Source organism: Erythrolamprus reginae, chromosome 3 (genome assembly GCF_031021105.1).
Source record: "Erythrolamprus reginae isolate rEryReg1 chromosome 3, rEryReg1.hap1, whole genome shotgun sequence".
Lineage (NCBI taxonomy): Eukaryota > Metazoa > Chordata > Lepidosauria > Squamata > Dipsadidae > Erythrolamprus > Erythrolamprus reginae.
Genome location: NC_091952.1, coordinates 39,049,909 through 39,073,045, shown reverse-complemented (window position 1 = coordinate 39,073,045; position 23,137 = coordinate 39,049,909). Strand labels below are relative to the sequence as shown.

The 23,137-nt window shown below is 40.9% G+C and overlaps 1 protein-coding gene across 1 annotated transcript in view; it reads left to right on the top strand.

The window, feature by feature from the left end:
* Positions 1-23,137, top strand: part of RALY (RALY heterogeneous nuclear ribonucleoprotein) — a 230,888-nt gene that overhangs the window by 157,379 nt on the left and 50,372 nt on the right. The gene's annotated exons all lie outside the window — the stretch shown is intronic.

The following is a 23,137-nucleotide window of genomic DNA, read 5'->3' as shown; positions in this document are numbered from 1 at the left end:
TAATAATAATAATAATAATAATAATAATAAGTGATAATAAGTGAAATACGAGAAATTAGTGAAATACGAAGATCTAAAAATCGAGCTGCAATGACTCAGGCATAAGCCAGTGAAAGTGGTCCCAGTGGTACTTGGCACACTGGGCGCAGTGCCAAAGGATCTCAGCGGACATTTGAAAACCATCGGAATTGACAAAATCTCCATCTGTCAATTGCAAAAGGCCGCTTTACTGGGATCGGCAAACATAATTCGCCGCTACATCACGCAATCCTAGGTGTTTGGGAAGTGCCCGACTAGTGATGAAATACAAAATCCAGCATAGTGATCTTGTTTGCTGTGTTGTATTGAAATAATAATAATAATAATAATAATAATAATAATAATAATAATAATAATAATAATAATATGGCATGCAGATTCTGATGAAGTGTAATATATTCGATTCAGTAGTCATATTATCCCAAAGGATAATATTTCAAAACCAGAAAGTCCAGTTGCCTTTTGAAAAAAGTACCTTTGGCACAACCATGACCTGGATGACTAAGAATCTCCATACACAGTAGTCATATGACTTTCAACCATTTATGAATTGATAGACATCATTTTATTAGGATTTTTTAAATTAGCAACTACTTCTGTAAGCTCTTGCCTGTTATATGTTCTAGCCACTTCATCATTTGTGGCTTCATCTTCAATTCCTTTGCTTTTTCCAAGCCTCGGGATATTTTCCAGTGACTCTTCCCTTTACACTATGTGTTCAAAATATTTTTGGCAAAGATGATGACATTCTGAGCTATAGTTTATTCCTTTCATCTTCTGTAAACTAATGAAAACCTATTCAAAATAATCATAAGGTGATAAAATGCTAAGTTTTAAACTTGAAATTTTGCAGAATTAATAGTGCTTCTGGTGGGCAATCTGGTCTTACTTCATCTAGTATTAAATGATTTGAATTTTCTCAATATCAGTGCTCCAGCAACACAGTTGAAAGCATCAATTTCAGCCTTCCACTCTCACATTCCTATATACAACTGGGAAAAACACATACCTGACAGCCTGTAACTTTGTTGTCAGTGTGATGTCTTTGAACTTTAATCTCTAACCATAGAAAGACATATATAGAGGATGACACCTTTCAATTTCAAGCATTATTCTCTTTGTTATTTATTCTTTTCTTATAAGTTATTATACTTTGTTGTTTCATGTTTTTCTCACCCAACAAATGCTCTGTCCTGCACATTGGCAAAAAGAATCAGAATCCAATTCAATTCAATTCAATTTATTAGATTTGTATGCCACCCCTCTCCGAAGAACCAGCTGAATAAATGAAGGACGAAGACATCCTTCTTGGAGTCCATGTTTTGGCCGGCCAGGAAGGACGTCTCCATGACGTCAAAGCTCCGCCCATGGAATTCCCTATTGGGATTCAAACCTCCGTTTGAGCCTCCTGACCGGCCAACAGCTTCTGAAAAGGTGACAGCCGGGCGGCAGCTCTTCTTGATGGCCCCCCGAACCCAAATGCCGAACCTGAACTTTTGTTGAACTTCCAGGTTCAGCGTTCAGGAGAATGCGGAGAAGCCCCCCGGCTGTTTCAGGAGGTGACAGCTGGGCAGCAGCACTTCTTGGCAGCAACCCGAACCCGAACGTTTCAGGTTTGGCATTCAGGAGAACACCGAGAGGCACCCAGCTGTTTCAAAAGTTGACAGCCGGGTGACGGCACCCAGCAGAGTGCCGTTTTTGCAATTATTTTTTGCGCGCACACATTAATCGCTTTTGCATTGTTTCCTATGGGAAACATTGTTTCGTCTTACAAACTTTTCGCCTTACGAACCTCTTCCCGGAACCAATTAAGTTCATAAGACGAGGTATCACTGTACATACTTGACAAAAATAAATAAATAGATAAATTAATTAATTAATGTATGAAAACCTGCAAAGGCCTGAAATCAGTTCTGGAAAAAGGTGATGTATGGAATATTTTTTGAAAGAAATAGACAAAAACAATATGCAATAAATCTTAGCGATTTGACCCTCTTTCTGTTCAATTTTCTGTGCCTGTTTTTGTCTATTTTTGACTATTTTTGAAAGAAATAGACAAAAACAATATGCAATAAATCTTAGCGATTTGACCCTCTTCCTGTTCAATTTTCTGTGCCTGAAACGTATATAACAGTATTATGAAGGAAATGTTTAACTGCTTCTGACTTCAAGCGATATGTCTGAAAATCCCAACTCAGAGTCTCCTCGTTATAATGATGGAGTCGTTCCAATTCAATTTACACTGAAAGGAAATAAACAGATGCAAGCAGAGGCCCAAGAGCACATGCAAAAGAGGGGTTTTTTCTTCTTCTATATGGCTTTGTAGATCAGTTAAAGTGCTGCCAGGCAGCTTAACTGAAGGTGGTCTTGAATACTGACAGCAAACTGAGAATTTTTAAAATCACTTAAGAGTTTTTATTTTTTTTTAAAAAAACCTTCCCTAACATCCAAGCCAAACAAAAATGTAGAATTAAAGAAACAAATGGAGGACTGATGTTTTTAAAATCATGTGGATAGATACACCCTGTAGCATTTTGAATATTCAGCCAACATTGTCATCTTTCCCACCTTTCCTTCTCACGATAAAATTCAAGCAGTGTGCAGAAGCTTTAATGACTTTAGGTCTATTTCTTACCCTTTAGCTATCTGGTATGATAACTGCACCTGTTGATATTACCTGGAAATATTTTTGCAATATTGTTCCAATGCAAGGCATCATGCATTTCTAAGGCACATACTAACAGTATAGTGTGTGGCATTGGTTTTCTCAAAATAATGTTTTAAAACTAACCTTCACCCAGTTAATGAACCACAGTATACTCTGAAGCCTAGCAAAGAAGCTACATTGAAACATGTTTGTTAAAAGTACCCCAAGGAATACCATCTTTACAGAGTATATGCTTGTATCTAAACTGTTCTGGTAAAAGCACTTTAAAAAAAAAACCCTGCCTGCAACAATGCCATTAAACAGTTACATAAAAACATTTCATTTTTTCTTCTAATTTTCTAGCAAACCAATAGATATTTTTATAGATATACAGCGATCCCCCGCTCGTTGCGAGGGTTCCGTTCCAGGACCCCCCGCAACGAGCGGGTTTTCGCGAAGTAGCGCTGCGGAAGTAAAAACACCATCTGCGCATGTGCAGATGGTGTTTTTAACTTCTGCAGCGCTAGCGAGGAGCCGAAGATTGGGGGGCGGGGCGGATGTTTTAAAACGTCGCTGCCGACATGGGGGGCTCGCTAGCACCCCCCCGAACCCCCAACCCGGGTTTGGGGGGGTGCTAGCAAGCCCCCCATGTCGGCGGGGATGTTTTAAAACACCCGCGCGGCTTTCCAATGAGTCCCGAAGACAAACGCAGAAGTTTGCCGTTTGTCTTCGGGACTCATTGGAAAGCTCCTATCGTTTTAAAACAGTTGCGCCGTTCTCCGCTGACTCCGGGCGAACTTCCCCGCTTTAGGAGTCAGCGGAAAACGGCGCGCATGCTTGGCTTCGCTCGCCGCTGCAGCCAACGCGCGCTACGATCTTCCGGGCCAGCCAGGCTCAGTGACGGAAGGCAGCCGCTTGGCCCGGGATGCTGGGCCGAAAGGAGCCGGGCTTGAAGATCGCAGCGCGCGTTGGCTGCGGTGGCGAGGGCTTGCAATGGAGGGTGGAGGAAGCGGCCATGGGAGGGCGAGCTGCCTCAGGGAGGAGGATCGGGCGGGACCAGGTGGGGGCTGGAATTTCTCTGCTGGGAAGAAGCGGCCAGGGCGAAGGGCGGGCGAGCGGCAAAGGGCGGGCGAGCGGGTGCTGGGGAGGGCTTCTCGCCCTCCCGCCAGCAAGAGGGGGAGCGAACGGCGTGGGCAGGCGAAGGGCGGGCGAGCGGCAGCGAGGAGTTTGCGTGGGCGGTGGGGAAACTCCTCGCTGACGCCAGCAAGAGGGGGAAGACCCAGGGAAGCCGCCCAGCAGCTGATCTCCCGGTTGCCATCTACGCATGCGTGCCCATAGAAAAAACGGGCACGCATGCGTAGATGGTATTTTGACTTCTGGGTTGAAAAATCGCAAAGTACCCTGTTCGCAATGGTCGGGGACGCAATAAATGGGGGATCACTGTAGATATCATATATATAGATATTTATAGATATCAGTTTTAATGGACTGTTCTGGAGCTTTTTAAATAATATTTAGGGGGAAATATTCTAAAAATTAATAGCCCACTATTTACAATATGTTTCTTTCTTCTTTCTCCCATTAAGTTTTTTTGGGCGGTTAGGGAGGGGAGTTTGTCAAGTCTGTGCTAAACAGGAATGTATACTACCGTATGTAAAATTTGTATGGGTTAAGCTAACTCTTCACAGAACTTTATTTATTTCTGTGAAGCTAACTTTTCACAGAACTTTATTTTATCCTTCGGGATTGGGCTGCATAGAAGTCGAATAAATAAATAAATTTCCTATGTTCCTATTTTCTGTTTTAAATACACCTATTAAGCCCCTGCCAGCTTTCTTTCCATGTGACTGCCAAATCTTTCTTAACTTGGCAATCTTGTTAAACTCCTTGCGGGATCAAACTCTGTTGTCTTTCAACACTGTCCAATTCCATTCCTACTCTTCTGTCTATAATCCGTAATCCTGGCTTTGCTTGGACATCAACATCTCTTTGATTCTAAGTTGCTCTCTTCGTCTGCCTCCCTCTTATCTGCAAACTAAGTCATACCACACTAGACGTATTACTTTGCTGGAGTATATGTAATGTCCATTTAGTACCAGAAATAGACATAATCCTTATGTCTCTGGAAAATTTATAAACAAAATTTTAGTTGACAGCATTCAACATTCAGTAGACATCTAGTATACTGTATACTTAACCCTTTGAAAGTTTTAAATGTTGGACTAAACTGAAGAAACCCAGGTTTAAAATCCACCCTAATTTGTAAAAACTCACTGGGTGATTCTGAGCTAATCACTCACTCCCACCCCAACCCAGTGGTGAAATTTATTTATTTATTCATTCATTCATTCATTCATTCATTCATTTATTCATTTATTAGATTTGTATGCCACCCCTCTCTGTAGACTCGGAGCGACTCACAACAAGAAACAATACAAATCCAATACTTAAAAACACTTTAAAACCATTAATATAAAAGACAATCATGCATCTCATACATACCATACACAAAGCAGGAATGGCCCAGAGGAATCAATTTCCCCATGCCTGACGACAGAGGTGGGTTTTCAGGAGTTTACAAAAGGCAAAGAGGGTGGGGGCAGTCCTAATCTCCGGGGGGAGTTGATTCCAGAGGGTTGGGGCCACCACAGAGAAGGCTCTTTTCCTGGGTCCCACCATATGACATTGTTTTGTCGACGGGACCCAGAGAAAGCCAACTCTGTGGGACCTAACCGGTCGCTGGGATTCATGCGGCAGAAGGTGGTCCCGGAGTACACCCCATTTCGGGCGTACTGGTAGCAGTGGTCGCCGATAGTTTAGAGAACCAGTAGCGGTGGCAGCATGAGGCTCCACCCACCCACCCGGACATTGTCATTTCCTTGTTTTTAATTGTCTGCATATGCACAATGTCTTCTGCGTATGGACAGAGGATGAAAAGGCATGTGCAATGGTGGCACACATATGCAAAACATGCACTTCCAAACTAGTAGGGAAGGCAAGTAGGTTTCACTGCTGCCCCAACCTACATTTCAGGATACTCAGTGTTTGCCAACCTTGGCAACTTGAAGATATCTGGACTTCCAGAATTCCCCAGCCAGCGAATGCTGGCTGGGGAATTCTGGGAGTTGAAGTCCAGATATCTTCAAGTTGCCAAGGTTGGCAAACACTGGGATAGCTGTTGTGAGAGGAAAAATGGAGGAGGGAGGGCTGTGTCCACCTTAAGCCAAAGACCAAGCACAAATGTAGGTAAAGATCACTCAGCAGTACCAGTCAAAGTCATTCACAGTGTCTCCATTCATTAGCAGACAGATTTTGAAATACAGTAGATAAGAAAAATAGAAAGCAGAAAGGAATAGAATAACTGCTCACTAAACTACTGAAATAGGCTTGTTCTGATTATTAGGCTTTCAGAAATTTTTTACTGGTTATGTACACTTTCAGAAATTGTGGGTGCTCCATCACTGGAGGCATTTAAGAAGAGACTACATAGCCACTTGTCTGAAATGGTACAGGGACGTGATCTTCTGCTTGAGCAGGGAGTATGACTAGAAGACCTTCAAAGTCCTTTCCAATTCTGTTATTCTGTTAGATTGCTGGGCATAACCTTTGATTGTTCTGTTATTATGGGTGTAATTGACAAATATGTTTCTTCAGTTAATTGTGTTAATTAATATTTTATGTTCCTTCTGAAAAGGCTCCTTCCCACAAGTTATAGTGAATTTACTACCAGAAGGTGCAATAATGACCACCTACTTATCTGGTTTTAAAGGGTGTTGGAACTCATTGCAAGTTAATACAATAATTGCTGGGATTCACATATAGGAATGTAATACTCTTGTCTCATCCTGCTTGTGGGCTTTTCACTGCATCAGACCGGGCACTAGGAAAACAGGAGAAAGAACTAGATGGTCTCCTCCAATACCATTCTTTTTAAATCTTCACTTTATTGGATTTACGATTCTCAGCTTTCACTACCTGGACTGGTCTACATTTTCTTGCTCTGGATGGTGAGTCAGCCAGGGGATATTGGTCTAGTTACAACACAGCTTGTAACAAGAGCTGCTAGTTGTTGCCATCTTAACTTCTTCCTGCTTCATATGCTCTGATCGTCTTAGGAATTCTATACAGAATAAATTTGTTCTATTTTGATCTCTGTCTGTTTGCCTCCGTGTTGTTCCTGGTGGTTTGAAATAGGAGGTTTGTTGTTATTGTCTAAAGAGCCTGTTAGAGTCATAGGTCTGTTGTTTTTTAGATAGCATGTTAGCTTCAAATCTGTGAAATATAAGCACTGCTGGCTCAGGAGAATAGATCTGTTTTATCAGATTAATTAACCCATCTTTGATATCCTTATCACATTTGGCATAAAGAAAATTAAAATCAAATTTATGCAATAAGATCACTATTAATTTTAAATTGCATATTTCCATATGATTCCCCTCTTTTAGGGTACTAGAGTTCTAATATTGCTGATGCGGACATATTTTAGCAATAAATAATCAGCCAATCATCTGGCAAAAGAATTGTTAGACATTGGTCATATATACTGAGATGATTTCTTGGAATAATAACTATTGCTTTCTTATTAGTGGAAAAGCAACTATAGCCGCTCACTAACTCTGGAAACCTGTCAGGCACAACCCACCCCTATTTGCTATGCTTCAGATTTGAAGGTTTCCTCAACCACTGAAAGCAAGGAAAAATTTATATCAGGCTCATAGACAGAAAAGGTGAAAGAAGGAAGGACACACAGAAGCATATCTCTACTTCTTACTTTGTATGTCTCTTATATGGATATTTCAAGAACCAGGTGAGCATTGGAGACCAACCCAGAATTGCAAATAACTTGGCCAGTGTGTGTCTCTTGTTGTATAATCCCAATGTAATAGTGACACCTTCAGTCTAACAAAAAACCCACAGATGCTTTCATCATGCACCGAACTCTGCACTGCAAGCATGCAGGAAGCCAATTTAAATTAGTGGTGTTGTTGAAACACCTAATTAGTTGAAATGTAATTTTAATCTTGTTTGTAATTCCTATATGTATAATGAACTCTGATCTTAATCTACTGAAGTGGTCATACTTCCATAATTGAAACTAAGATCGATTATAAGTTAATTATATAGCTGTCAAGTTGCCGAGTTGGCAAGACTCATCTGCCAATTTTGCAGTCTTGGTATAGGCACAGATGTTGTTTTCCATAAGTCCTCAATAACCCAAAGAATTGAGAGAGGGGCACAGGGAGAACCTGATGGACAAGGTGTCTATGGAAATTTTCAATCATCCAGGTCATGAACGTCCTAAAGGTACTTTTCCCAAAAGTCAATTGGACTTTCTTGGTTAATCTTTCTTGGTTACCTTTTGGAAAAAAAGCACCTTTGGGATTGATAGACAGGACTGTTATATTTTAATATTTTCATTATAGGGGTAATGGTCATATGACGTGGAGTTGTGATACATTATCATCAATTTCTACTGGCTGACTCAACTGTACAGAGGAAGATTCCATTGGTTGTTGCTTGGAATAAGCAGTGATGGCAATCTTGGATCAGTTCATGTCCATGTGGATCCTGAATGGTCCCATGGTTTTTTGGAGCAGCTGTAAGAAATGAAGTGATGCAGGAGGTGCTTAGAGCATCATTGGAAGAAGACAAAGAACAACTCTGATTGAGCACAGATACAAGCCTGTACTAAGCATTGTCATAATAAATGATAAAAGCAAAAGGTATTTAGTTCTCTGCCACTGCATACTCAGATAATAATAATAATAATAATAATAATAATAATAATAATAATGTAATAATAATTTATTAGATTTGTATGCCGTTCCTCTCCGAAGACTCGGGGCGGCTCACAACATAGCAATAATACAATATATTACAAATCTAATAATAAAATTTAAAAATCAATTAAAAACATTAATATAAAATAACCAGTGTCATAAAATCACCAACTACACAATTGTACACATTCAACCCAGTTAATCATACAACAGAGGTCAGAAAACACAATGGGGGGGGTAATCATCCCCACGCCTGGTGACAGAGGTGAATCTTCAGCATTTTACGGAAGGCGAGGAGGGTGGGGGCTGTTCGAATCTCTGGAGGGAGTTGATTCCTGAGGACCGGGGCCGCCACACAGAAGGCTCTTCCCCTGGGTCCCACCAACCGACATTGTTTAGTTGACGGAACCCGGAGAAGGCCAACTCTGTGGGACCTAATCAGCCGCTGGGATTCATGCGGCAGAAGGCGGTCTCATAGGTATTCTGGTCCGATGCCATGTAGGGCTTTATATAGCTGCACAACAATCCAATTTGTGCTGATTTGGTAAACAGGGATGAGCGGAATCCTTCTTTTCTCTAGACTAGACATACCAATTCCTGAAACCGTTCTTCGTATGTTTTGGCCTCATCCATGCTGAGTTCCATCTAGTTATTCTTGAGCAAATGGACAGAGTCCTTGTGCTGTTGAAATTGTGTGTCCACCAAGGACTCCGGAGAGATGACAGGTCTTCATAAAATTTATTGTGTTTTTTATTTTGTTTGTCACCCAGAGTTTCTTCTGGTAGATGAGCAGCTACATAAGCTTATTTAATAAGTTATTAATAAATTAATTTCATAAGAAAGACAATTTTAGATTTAAATCTGAAAATAGGCAACAACTAATAACACGGGAAGAATCAGAAATATCAATCTGTTTCTACCCAATGCTCAATCCATCTTCAATTTGGTTCGTCATACTCCTATGAACTTGCTCATTAATGTTGGCCTTCTTTTTTCTTCCCATTGCAGAGGCTCATTACCTGGTGCTTGACAGTTGGCTTCAAGAACATTAAAACAAATCAATTTTGTGAATAAAATATAACTTAGCTCCTGGGGAATATTTCTCCTGCATGTTCAATCACAGATGATACACATACACACAAAACCACACACACTTTTGATTCCATCTCAGCTGACTGAATCTGTAGACACAGACACAAAGATGAACTTCTTTGTAAGATATGTGCTAAATTTCAACTTTTTGTGAAATGTTTTCCTTTGAACTTATAACATTGGTCTTGTAAACCAATTCAGTTCCAATCTGCAGTGGAGTCACTCCAGTTCACATACATAAGCAATATTTTTTCTTTCTGGACAATATTTGGAAGCATTTTCAAATACAGTGGTACCTCGGTTTTCGAACGCTTTGGTTTTCGTACAATTTTCTGCAAAAATTTGCTTCGGTATCCGAACAAAAATTCGGATACTGAACAGAAAATTTTGTTTACTATCCGAAATGTAAGATCTGAGAGGACAGGATGAGAGAGAATGGGAGTCAGAATCCCGATACGCCCCTCCTGGCCACCCTCTTAACAGCCTCCCAGTCTCTACCTTGTAACTGCTCCAAGCTGCAGGAAGGGTAGGGCTGGCGGCAATACCGGCAGCTTCGGGGGGCTCCTTTCCACAGCGGTTCAGTTTGTTACCTCCAGCCAGCTGCACCAACTTTTTCTTTCCTGGCTCCGGTGACTCCAGCGGCTTCCCTTCATCACGTGACGTTCCTGACGCTGCTGCTGCTCCTCGAAGGGAAGCTGCCAGAACCGGGAAAGAAAAAGTTGGTGCAGCTGCCTGGAGGTAAGGAACTGAACCGCTGTGGAAAGGAGCCCCCCGAAGCTGCCGGTATTGCAGCCAGCCCTACCCTTCCTGCAGCTTGGAGCAGCTACAAGGTAGAGACTGTGAGGCTGTTAAGAGGGTGGCCAGGAGGGGCATGTCGGGATTCTGACTCCCATTCTCTCTCACCCCGTCCCCTCAGATTTTTATCCCATAGGAAATAGAAGAAATGTTGTATATTTAATTGGTTCCCAGCAAGTCAATGGTCTGGGAACCAATTAAATCCATTTCCATTATTTCCTATGGGATGAATTAATTTGGTTCTCAACCAAATCGGTTCTCGGCCACACTTCTGGAATGGATTGTGGTCGAGAACCGAGGTACCACTGTACTCTTCTCCAGATGTGTATTTCTTATATAGGGTGAACTGGCTGTCAGGTTTCTCCTACAGTACTATGCTTCACCATGCTAGTTTCCCCCTCAAATCTTGGTGTATATTTTTTAACCAGTGAGGTCCAGTTTGGAATCACCAAATCACTATGTATAGCTCTTTAGTGAAAATGCAAATGGAATACATTGAAAAATTTTGGCCAATTCTTTAAATAAAATATCGTATAGATGGAAAAGATCCAGTAAAAGCAAATCAACACGATTAATGAGTTTGAGAAGCTCCCCTAGATGTACAGATTGGAGTGAGTGAGGTTTTCAATTTGGAGAAAAAATAGGTAAGGAGAGGCAGGGTAGAGGTATATAAAAGCAAGCATGATATGTAAATTTAATTGAAGATATTATAAGTTTTCTCATGCACATAGAAAATCTGTCTAAACTAAACGCAGGCAGATGAATGGCCAATAAAAGAAAATACTTTACAGAGCATAATTAATCTATGTAATTCACTTCCATCGGATATGTTGACCATCCGTTTGAATGATTTTAAGAGGAAACTAAACAAATCCATTTTCTATTAATGATGACTAGTCATGAATGATGTATATGCTGTCTCCTGTATCATACATACAGTATATCATAAATGCTAAGGAGTAACTGTGGAGAATGTCAAACCACAGATTTTTCATGCCGGTGGTTTTCCTAAAAGAAACTGGTCAGGTGCTGTGAGATACAAAATGTTGGACTAGATGGCTTTTGAATTGATCCAACTGCATTTTTATATTAACTTATTCTCTTATAGTTAAGAAAGGAACAGTGTTTTTTCATTGTTATATTATTATAGGCAAAGTGTTAAAATCAAGGTTTGTTGGTCTCCTTTCCAATCTCAGTACTGTACATTACACAGATGAACACTCATCCACCCATTTTTTTCCTCTTCCCTTCTGGTTTATTTATTTTGCCATTGTTGTTCTTCTATCTTGTGCTACTTTATTATTGTGCATCCATGCTTTCTATAATCCTTAATTTTAAAATGCTTCAACAATTATAACCTGTCCATTGTTGATGGGAGTTTGGAGGCACATAATCATCTTTCTTTTAATGACCCCATAATCCCTTGTGGGGTGAAGTCTGGCCAACTGAATAGAGTTGAGTGTTTATTGACCAGATGCCCTTCCTGTCACCAATGCAGAGTTTTATTCAGCAGATATATCCTCGTTGTGCCCAAAGAAAGAAATATCTGCCTCTACCTAGGATTGAATTCACGGCCTCCTGATTGTGAGGCCAGAGCTCAACCTCTAGGCCATCATACCATTTGGAGTTGGGTGGCACAAATAGTTAATAAATGATAATTGGTTGCACAAATATATAGAGTGCATTTGACACTTTTTATCAACCTATTGAGTCCTTCCCAATGATTTTGGATAGTCAGATGCTGTTGACAATGTTAAAGGCATTGTCATAGGATGTAAGCTGTTCAAGGTAAAGCTGCCTTTTGCAATTGGCCAGTGGTGATTTTGTCAATGCCAATGGTGCTCAAGTGATGTTCCAGATGCTTTGGCCCTATGCTTGTCTCTTTCAATTCTAAAGGCCCCTACCCTTTAGAATTGTGGGCCTGCCAATTCTTGCTGCTAGGGAAATGCAATTTCTTGCAAATTTCCCATTGCACTATTATTGCTACTTTGTCCTACCTTTATTTGTAATCAATCTGTGTGAGCTTCTTGCAGCAGCTAACTAGGTAGTGCAGTCTTTCTTCAGCTTCTTTGCAAATATTGTGTTTGGTATCTTTCACTCTCTTCTCAATTCTGGCTTTGTAAACATTTGTTCGTAAGACTTGATATTTTGCAGTAGGAATACAAATATTCCCTTTTCTTTCTTCAACTTTCTTGCTTTTATGATTATTTGCTTTACCTGTGCTTTTTTTTAATGTACTGGCCATGTAATACTTTGTTTGGCCATGTCTCTGTTCTCTTTTTCATTTGTCTTTCTTGTAGGCAAGTTTGATGTCTCCAGTACTCAATAAGCCTTCATGATATATTAGCTTCAGTGCATCATCTTCAGCAAAACTATTAATCTGCTTCTCTTAAGCTTACCTGAGGAGTATTAAATTACTACTTAGTATTTAGTTTATTTATTAATTAATTGGATTTCTATGCCGCCCCTCTCCGAAGACTCGTATGCCAATAATGTAATAGGAAAAATAATAAATATACTATGAAAACTAGTAATGTTTTTTTTCAAACACAACATTGGCAGAAACATTCTGAAATATTATTTAAGCTGAATTATACATTTGTATGGTTTACATCAGTGTTTGTAAACAGTGTTTTCTCTCCAGCAATGAAATTCGCCATGAATGAGTGAGTTCTATTCTCTAATGGTGCACTATTGGTTTTCAGATGCCATTATGAAGTTGAGCATACAGTTTCTCCATTTGTTCACAAAAACAAATTAATGTTTTTGCTTAAGACGAACTATCATTCATCAAAGGTGGAGTGGAAATTGGCTCAGTCTCTTAGGCTTTTAACAAGTGTCCAGAAGGTGTTTGCAATCAATCAGGCCAAACCTCATTGTAAAGTGATGCTCTGGAGTGAAAAATAACTCATTCTATTCCACTCTCTTCTTTCATTTTGTTAAGAGAATAGGGATTACAAGAAAGATGGAAAGTTTATCAGATGCTGGATTTCATTGCCAACTCATTGTTCAGATGGTAACCTTAGAAGAACCTGGCATTGTACCCCAGCGTTTTGTGAAAAGGATTCCATGCAATATACAGGCAGAAAATAAAGCATCACCGTGTCTATATTTGTCTTTTTAATAGAGGCAGGCAAGAACTTTGTTGGCAAGTTTTTATTTTTTTTAAAACGTTCAATTTTCATCAAAAATAAAATGGAGAGAGCTTGAGATTTTGCAAGTGTGCGGATAAGGGAACAAAACTGATATAAAGATAAGCAACTTTTCCACCTACAGATTTTAGGGGGATTTCAACCCCTGTTAACCCTGGTCACTACATTTTAAAAATTACCTTTAAATTAACCCTGATCACCATGACACAAAAAAAATATGCTGAGATCCTAGAAAGAATGCAGAGAAGAGCAACTAAGATGATAAGAGACCTGTGGGATAAATCAAATGAGGAATGGTTAAGGGAACCATGTTTCTCTCTCCTAATAAAGAAAAGAATTAAGAGAGAAATGATAGCTGTCTTCCAGTACACGAGGGGCTGCTACAGAAAATTAGGGACCAACTTATTTTCTAAAGTTCCTGACAAGAACCAACCAGTGGAAGCTCATTAAAGAAAGGACAAATCTGGTACTAAGAGGAAACTTCCTGACGCTGAGAACAATTAACCAATGGAACAGCTTGCTTCTCAAAGTTTCAACTGCACCATTGCTGGAACTTTTCAAGAAAGGATGGGACAACTATTTGTTTGGGGTGATGTAACATCATCTGCCATGGGCAGAGAAGTTGGACTAGAACAGTGATGGCAAACCTATGGCACCGGTGCCACAGGTGGCACCTGGAGCCATATCTGCTGGCACGCGAGCCATTGCACTAGCTCAGCTCCTACATGTTTGTGCGTGCCAGCCACTTGATTTTTGGCTCACACAGAGGCTCTGTGAGGACGTTTTTGGCTTCCAGAGAGCTTCCAGGGGGGCGGAGAAGGATATTTTTACCCTCCAGAGAGCCTTGAGAGCCTTGGGAGGGCAAAACACGAATTTACTGGGCCCATCAGAAGTTGGGAAACAAGCCATTTCCAGCCTCCAGACGGCCTCTGGGGGACTGGGGAAGCTGTTTTTTCCCTTCCCAGGCATTGAATTATGAGTGTGGGCACTCGGCATGTGCAATAGCACATGCACACACACTCTTTTGGCAACCAAGGGAAAAAAGGTTCACCATCTCCAAGGTCCCTTCCATCCATATGTTTCTATGATTCTAACTTCATCTAGCAAAGCCAATGTTATGTTTGTGGGAAATAACGATTATGTACTTCTTAAATGCATAGAGGCAGATGGCCAGGGGCACTTCTCTTAAGAATCTGGCTTCCTTTGAAACTTTTTGTATCAACTCAACTTTATAGTGCCAAATTTGAATCACTGTTTTGTTTCTTCCCATTTTCAGTAGTTGTATTGTAGGCAAGTAACCCAAGGTATCTTCTGCTGGAAAGAGCAATAGTCACTTAGTTTGATGGGTAAAAATACATTAAGATTTTTGTCTTGTTTTACTTTGTGAAAAGGAATAGCTGCCACATTATCAGTTATAGAGGATTCTACAGATAAATTTGATGCAGATCATTTTTGCCTGCTGTCAGAAAAGCTATGGGGGATCAGGTCTGGCTGAAACCTCAATGGGGAACCAATAGGAAATTATTGGGGAAATTGGAAAATATTCTACAAATAAGAAGCACCAAATCCTTTCATACCGTCACCAAGAAAACTTTAGAATGTACTTTAGATACCAAGAGCCAAGCCTGATGTAGAAAGGTTGAAATTGCATAGCTTTAAAATTGAAGCTACTGGTAACATGTTTATGCCTTTCTTATCCTGCAATAAATTCAGGGCACCAATTTGAACCCTAACTGCATTGCACTCATGTCAAAAGCACTGAAGGGCTTGTGCATGGAAAGGATTAACCAGCGACATCACCATTACCCAGGGAATACAGAGTTGGGGGCTCCTTTCAGAAGCTGGAGAGAAGGATAGGAGCTTAATACCCCACCCCCTGCACATGGCAACACTCAAGTCTTCAACTCAACTTTGCAACCTCCAACCCAGCATCCTAACCAAACAAGCCACTGTGCTCCCAAAGTGGAGTGAGAAGAGGGCCTAATTCTTTGTTTCCTGAAAAGGGCTAAGTCAGATCAGCAATTTAGAATGTTTTTAAAAAGGATATACAGTGATCCCTCGATTATCGCGAGGGTTCCGTTCCAAGACCCCTCGCGATAATCGATTTTTCGCGATGTAGGGTTGCGGAAGTAAAAACACCATCTGTGCATGCGCGCCCTTTTTTTCATGGCCGCGCATGCGCAGATGGTGGAGTTTGCGTGGGCGGCGGGGAAACCTGGATCTTCGTCTGCTCGCTGCTGCTGCGGCTGCCCAGCAGCTGATCTGCTCGGCGGCAGCAGCGAGGAGCCGAATCGGGATTTCCCCTTTGCGTGGGCGGCGGGGAAACCCCGATCTTCGTCTGCTCACTGCTGCTGCAGCAGCAGCGAGCAGACGAAGATCGGGGTTTCCCCGCCGCCCACGCAAAGGGGAAACCCTGGCTCCTCGCTGATGCCCCCGCTCAACCGCCCGCCCGCCCGCCGCCCGCCAGCAAGAGGGGGAGAGATAGAGAAAGAGAGAGAAGGAAAGAAAGAGATGAGAGAGGGAGGAAGAGAGTGTGAGAGAGGAAGAAGCAAGATAGAAAAAGAGAGAGAGAAAGAAAGATGAGAAAGGAAGGAAGAGAGTGACGTCATCGGGTGGGAAAAATCGCGATATAGCGTTTCACGAAAATCGAGATCGCGAAAATCGAGGGATCACTGTATTGCAAAATGCTTCAGGAATCAGATGGATACAAAATGAGTCAATTTTTTTGCAGTGATTGCCAACTAAGAACTTTTAGCAGAGGACACAATCTTTCTAAATCCACCTACTCCATTATTTATTTATTTATTATTTATTTATTGGAATTGTATGCCGCCCCTCTCCGTAGACTCGGGGTGGTTAACAACAGTGGTAAAAACAACATGCGACAATCCAATACTAAAACAGCTAAAAACCCTTATTATAAAAACCAATCATACATACAAACATACCATGCATAAATTGTAGCAGCCTAGGGGGAAAGAATATCTCAGTTCCCCCTCCTTAAAACCCAGAGGTAGGTTTTAAGGAGCTTACAAAAGGCAAGGAGGGTGGGGGCTATTCTAATCTCTGGGGGGAGTTGGTTTCAGAGGGCCGGGGCCACCACAGAGAAGGCTCTTCCCCTGGGTCCCACCAAACGACAGTATTGGTGTAACATGAGCATATTTAGGGAAGCCCATGATTGCTCTCGCAGCTGCATTCTGCACGATCTGAAGTTTCCGAACACTTTTCAAAGGTAGAGACCGTTACAGTAGTCGAGCCTCGAGGTGATGAGGGCATGAGTGACTGTGAGCAGTGACTCCCGATCCAAATAGGGCCGCAACTGGTGTACCAGGCGAACCTGGGCAAACACCCCCTTCGCCACAGCTGAAAGATGTTTCTCTAATGTGAGCTGTGGATCGAGGAGGACACCCAAGTTGCGGACCCACAAGCAAAAGCAAGATTCCCATAGAAGTATATTAAATAAAGTCAAAGTAAATATTCTAGACCTATGATGGCAAACCTACGGCACGCATGCCACAGGGGGCAGATGGAGCCATATCTGAGGGCATGCAAGACGTTACCCTATGTCAACTCCTAAGCAGTGAAGGGCTATCAAACCTTTTACTACCACACTGTGGGCGTGACTTATGCAGGACATCTTTCAGTGCAAATTGGGTGCTCTGGGGTGGAGCTCCGTTTTCGCTACCCCACTTCATTCTCTCACCCCGTCCTGGAAGTAGCCCACCCCAGCTCCTAAGGCTTCAGGAAAACCTCTAGACCGAACTTCCGGAGGCCTGTTGGACTCATTTTTCACCATCCACGGGTTCCAGAGGCAAAAAACGCCCCAATGGGCCAACCAGAAGTCCAGGCTCTTCACTGAGGCTTGTGGACATGTGCAGAGGGCAATATGGGAGGGTTGTGCATGCAGACACAGGGGAAGGCATAACATCATGGGTGTAGGCACACATGCACTCGCTATTGTGCACGTATGTGCCCTTTTGGCACCCAAGCAAAAAAAGGTTCACCATCATTGTTCTAGACTGATTCCATACCACTACTTTTAGAATAGAATTTTATTGGTCACGTGTGATTGGACACACAAGGACTTTGTATTGGTGTATATGCTCTCAGCGTACATAAAAGAAAAAGATACATTTGTCAAGAATCATGTGGTGCAACATTTAACAATTCTTGACATATGTATCTTTTTCTTTTATGTACGCTGAGAGCATATGCACCAAGACAAATTCCTTGTGTGCCCAATCACACTTGGCCAATAAAATTCTATTCTATTCTATTCTATTCTAAAAGTAGTGGTATGGAATCAGTCTAGAACAGTGATGGTGAACCTTTTTTTGCTTGGGTGCCAAAAGGGCACATACGTGCACAATAGCGCATGCATGTGTGCCCACACCCATAATGTTACAACTAGTCTTCCTTGAAGTCATTTTAATATGAGGCTGTTAATATTACTATTCCATCACAAACATCCACCATACATCATCAGTACTTATGCACATACATGCCCCAGTCACTCTTACTATGAATAAAGAATTCCAACCAGAATGACTAATGGACTCTCTGGAACAAATGAGTATTCTGGTTCTTCTTTCATGAGTCTTGATTTTTAGAATTACTAACAGGGACCTGAGACACTCATACTGATTATACCGTTGCTGCATCACAAGGAGTGAAATATGAAGTCTGGCTCTATATTCTGTTCAGATTGCATCCTCAGAGTGCAAATCCATCTGGATTGCTCTGGGGGCATGAATCATTTATAAGGTATGAGAACAATGGAAAAGGTTATCTGATTTGTTCGGTGGTATTCCAAGGCTAGCACTGCTCTGTATGTTAAAACTGTGTTCAGACCTCCTCTTTAAGGTGATTTGTAATCAAAATGGTAGGCAGGTGACTCTTGCTGGAGAGCAGAATTGCTTGAACAAATATGGCAAATGCTCAGGAAGGACAGGATTTGAACAGGGTGCAATGCAGAGCACTAAGAAGATGCTTCCTTTTTAATCTGTAGATGAATATAGCTGGAGGTAGAATGAAAGAATGCAGCAGATCTCCTTGGTCCTTTGCATACAGAATTTGCTCCTTGGAACTGGCCAGTGAAGGGCTGCAAAAAAATTTGCTACCACAATGTGGGTGTGGCTTATTTTGTGGGTGTGGCTTCCTAGCCATGTGAATGGGCAGGAGTGGCTTGATGATCATGTGATCAGGGTGGCTTAAAAGTCATGTGACTGGCTTAAAGGTGGCCAACTTGATGTCACTTACGCTAAGAGTTTGGGTTAGGGTTAGGGTGCCTGGCCTCTCCTCTCCTCAAAGAGATACAATTTCCCTATCTTTTACTATTGCTAAACATCCAAAATATATTATTTAATTCTATGTATATGTTCTGCCAGCATGTCTCAACCACCCGTAATTACAGGGTAATTAGTCCAAGAAGACACACACCACACAATAAAAGGAAAAACCAAAAGTTTTTATAAACAGAAAAACAGAAACAGCTCCCTTTTTAAATGTCAAAGGGATTTTCTGGTACACACAAGGCACAGGATAAATGCAGTCCAATTGCTCACCCAATAACAGGGAAATTGAGTCCAATTCTAAAGTCCAGAGAGTCCACGCACACAATCCTGAAGAGCAAAAACCATGATCTTGACGAAACAATGAATCAGATAAACTGCCATGAGGCTAAAACACCAGGCCGCACTTTTATCTGTAGCACTAATTTACAGCAGCCCCACCCAACCACAGGTGGCCTCATTTTCTCTTGTAATAATCCTTCAGTTGTTGTCCCTTATGCATCACTCTACGCATGCGTGGATGTGTCATTAATTCTTGTTCAGAATCCAGGGATGATATAGATGATTGATCTCCTCCTGGGCTGCCTGCCAAACTCCCCTCTTCCCTGTCACTCACGCTTCCTTGGTCAGAGGAGACTTCGCCGGCAGAGTCTACTGGGAGCAAAACAGGCTTGCGGCATGTGGACACTCCTTGGGGCAGGAGCTGGGCCAGAGCCAACCACAACAGTATATATGCCATATGTGTGCATACATATTACACACAGGCACACAAAAATATACATTATCTACTATTTAAACTGTATGTGTATGTACACACACACGCACAAATTATACACATTCAACTTGATTTACTGTGATAGCAAAAACATTATCCAGAGTCCAAAAGGGGGGGGGAGAATTAAAAATCAATATTTTTCTACCGGTTCTGCATACCTGACCAAACTTTTTCTATTGGTTTTGCGTACCCGACCATATCCGTAGCAGCCCCTCACTGGAACCGTCTATATTTAGACACACAGAAACTGAAATAGTTTCTCGATGCTCCACGAAACAAGCTTTAATAAAGGAAACCTTTAATCAACTTTTATCCCACCTTCCAAAGATGGACTGCTGAAGTCAACAGAAAATATATACCAGCATGAAGTCTTCTGCTTCCATTGTCACTCCTCATTCCTGCCCCTTAAGTCATTACCAAATGTGCCATCTAAATTATGCCTATATAGCAGTGTTTCCCAACCTTGGCCACTTGAAGATATTTGGACTTCAACTCCCAGAATTCCCCAGCCAGCATTCGCTGGCTGGGGAATTCTGGGAGTTGAAGTCCAAATATCTTCAAGTGGCCAAGGTTGGGAAACACTGCTATATAGTGTGGTAAGAAGAAACTGGTTGAATCCTCCATCCTCTTCTGAACATAAATAACAATGGAGGAAAAGCTCTAATCAAAACACTATTACAGGAATGGGATGAATTAGACTGTCCATCATCTTTAAGCTCCTTCCTTGCTTTTTCCCCACATGTCAGGCTACCGTAAATCAAGCAGTAAGATGGTCTCTGGATGAATAGACAAGTGCCATCTTGAAATGCAATTAGTTTTTATAGAGTTTCCCATAGAATTTTTATTGAGTTTTATTCCAATGGCTTGGGGCTTCATTATTTTTACAGTTTCGAGCACCGTCTGCATTGTTATTCTAGACAGTTGTATAACTATTTTAAAATAACTAAATAAATAAAGTGGGGGGGAAAAACACCAGGGTGATAAGAGGCATTGAGTCCCAAACAGCACACTTATTTAGAATTTATCTCATTTATTTATATAGGGGGAAAAAACAGTAGCTTTCAGATTCTTCTGTGTTTTGTTCAGATGTCAGTGGGAATTGGTCCTGTCATTCCATTCATTTACTAATTCATCCTTGCACTAAGCTAACAAGAACCACAAAGTAAGAGCATTTGTAGCATTGCTAAGAGGTTTGTACTATTATGCAATTCAAATAGACTATTTAAAATTTACCAAGCACAACTACTTTTATTATCCTGGACAAGACGCTTCATATTATACTGCTTGTGATAAAGAGCTATTTGCATTTAACTAGACAGCAGCAGCAGAAAATGGTTTATTTTATATGCCTCTGATGTAGAAGCTCTCAGGTACATGGAAAACAATAGAGTAATAATAATTATAACAATGATATCAATAGGAGGAGGGGTAATAGTACTAGAGTCATACTACATGCACAAATAGGCTTAGGCATATGACAGTACTTAGGTGTTCAGCAGAGTGATGGCATGAGGGTAAAAATGCTCTATATCTAAGAACCCAATGTGAATTATTTTATTTATTCATTCATTTATTTATTTATTTATTTGTCAAACATATGCAAGATAACAGGTCTAAGTATAAACATGGACATGAACATAGGAAATGATTACAAGTAGAATTATTTATGGACCAAGTGTGATAGGACACACAAGGAATTTGTCTCTGATGTAGAAGCTTTCATTGAACATAAAAGAAAAGATACATTTGTCAAGAATTATTTGTTTGTTTGTTTGTAGATTAGATTAGATTAGATTAGATTAGATTAGATTAGATTAGATTAGATTAGATTAGATTAGATTAGATTAGATTAGATTAGATTGGATTGGATTGGATTGGATTGGATTGGATTGGATTGGATTGGATTGGATTGGATTGGATTGGATTGGATTGGATTAGATTAGATTAGATTAGATTAGATTAGATTAGATTAGATTAGATTAGATTAGATTAGATTAGATTAGATTAGATTAGATTAGATTAGATTAGATTAGATTTATTGGATTTATATGCCGCCCCTCTCCGCAGACTCGGGGCGGCTAACAGCAATAATAAGACAGCATATAATAATAATCCAATACTAAAAACAATTAAAAACCCATTATTATAAAAAATCAAACATACATACAGACATACCATGCATAAAATTGTAAAGGCCTAGGGGGAAAGAGTATCTCAATTCCCCCATGCCTGGCGGCAGAGGTGGGTTTTAAGTAGCTTACGAAAGGCAAGGAGGGTGGGGTCGGGACCGCCACAGAGAAGGCTCTTCCCCTGGGTCCCGCCAAACGTCATTGTTTAGTTGATGGGACCCGGAGAAGGCCAACACTGTGGGACCTAACTGGTCGCTTGGATTCGTGCGTCAGAACGAGGTCCCATAGATATTCTGGTCCGATGCCATGAAGGGCTTTATAGGTCATAGCCAACACTATGAATTGTGACCGGAAACTGATCGGCAACCAATGCAGACTGCGGAGTGTTGGTGTAACATGGGCACGTTTGGGAAAGCGTGGTATAACATGTGGTACAACACTTAATAATTATCATAAGGTACAAATAAGCAATCAGGAAACAATCAATATTAATATAAATTGTAAGGAAACAAGCAACAAATTATAGTCATACAGTCATAAGTGGGGGCAGATGGGTAATAGGAACTATGAGAAAACTAATAGTCATAGTAATGCAGACTTAGTGAATAGTTTGACAGTGGTGAGAGAATTATTTGTTTAGTAGAGTTATGGTGTTCAGGAAAAAACTGTTATTGTGTCTAGTTGTCTTGGTGTGCAGTGCTCTATAGCATCATTTTGAGGGTAGAAGTTGAAACAATTTATGTCCAGGATGTGAGGAGTCAGTAAATATTTTCACAGCCCTCTTTTTGACTCATGCAGTATACAAGGTCTTCAATGGAAGGCAGTTGGCAGTAATTGATTTTTCTACAGTTTTGCATAAATGGGGACAGTAGGACAGGAATGATAGACACGCTGGTGTACTTATGCATGCTCCCTTATGGACCTCTTAGAAATGGGGTGAGGTCCATGGTGGACAGTTTAAGGTTGAAGCTGTGGAGGTTTGATGATGTAACAATAGAGTTAGGTAGAGCATTCGAGGCATTGGCCACTCTGTGGGTGAAGTTGTATTTTATGCCATAGCATTTAGAGCGGTTTACCTTGACTTTGCATCTATTGTTTGCTCGTATATTATTGAGGTTGAAGTTGAAAAAGTCGTTGACAGGTAGGACATTGTAGCAGACAATTTTGTGTACTATGCTTAGGTCAGACAGTAGGTGGAGTAGTTCTAGGTTGTCCAAGCCCAAAATTTCAAGCCTGGTGGTATATGGGATTGTATTGTGAGTGAGAGGAGTGGAGTTAATATATTAATATTAATAATTATTATTTATGAATGTTATGTGTGTGTATGTGTGTGTAACACATTTTTGCTGATAATGAAAAGGAAGGGAGACTATATGTATAATATAATAGCTAATATTAATATGCTAGACTTCTAGCATTGTTATGCAAAACCATGTA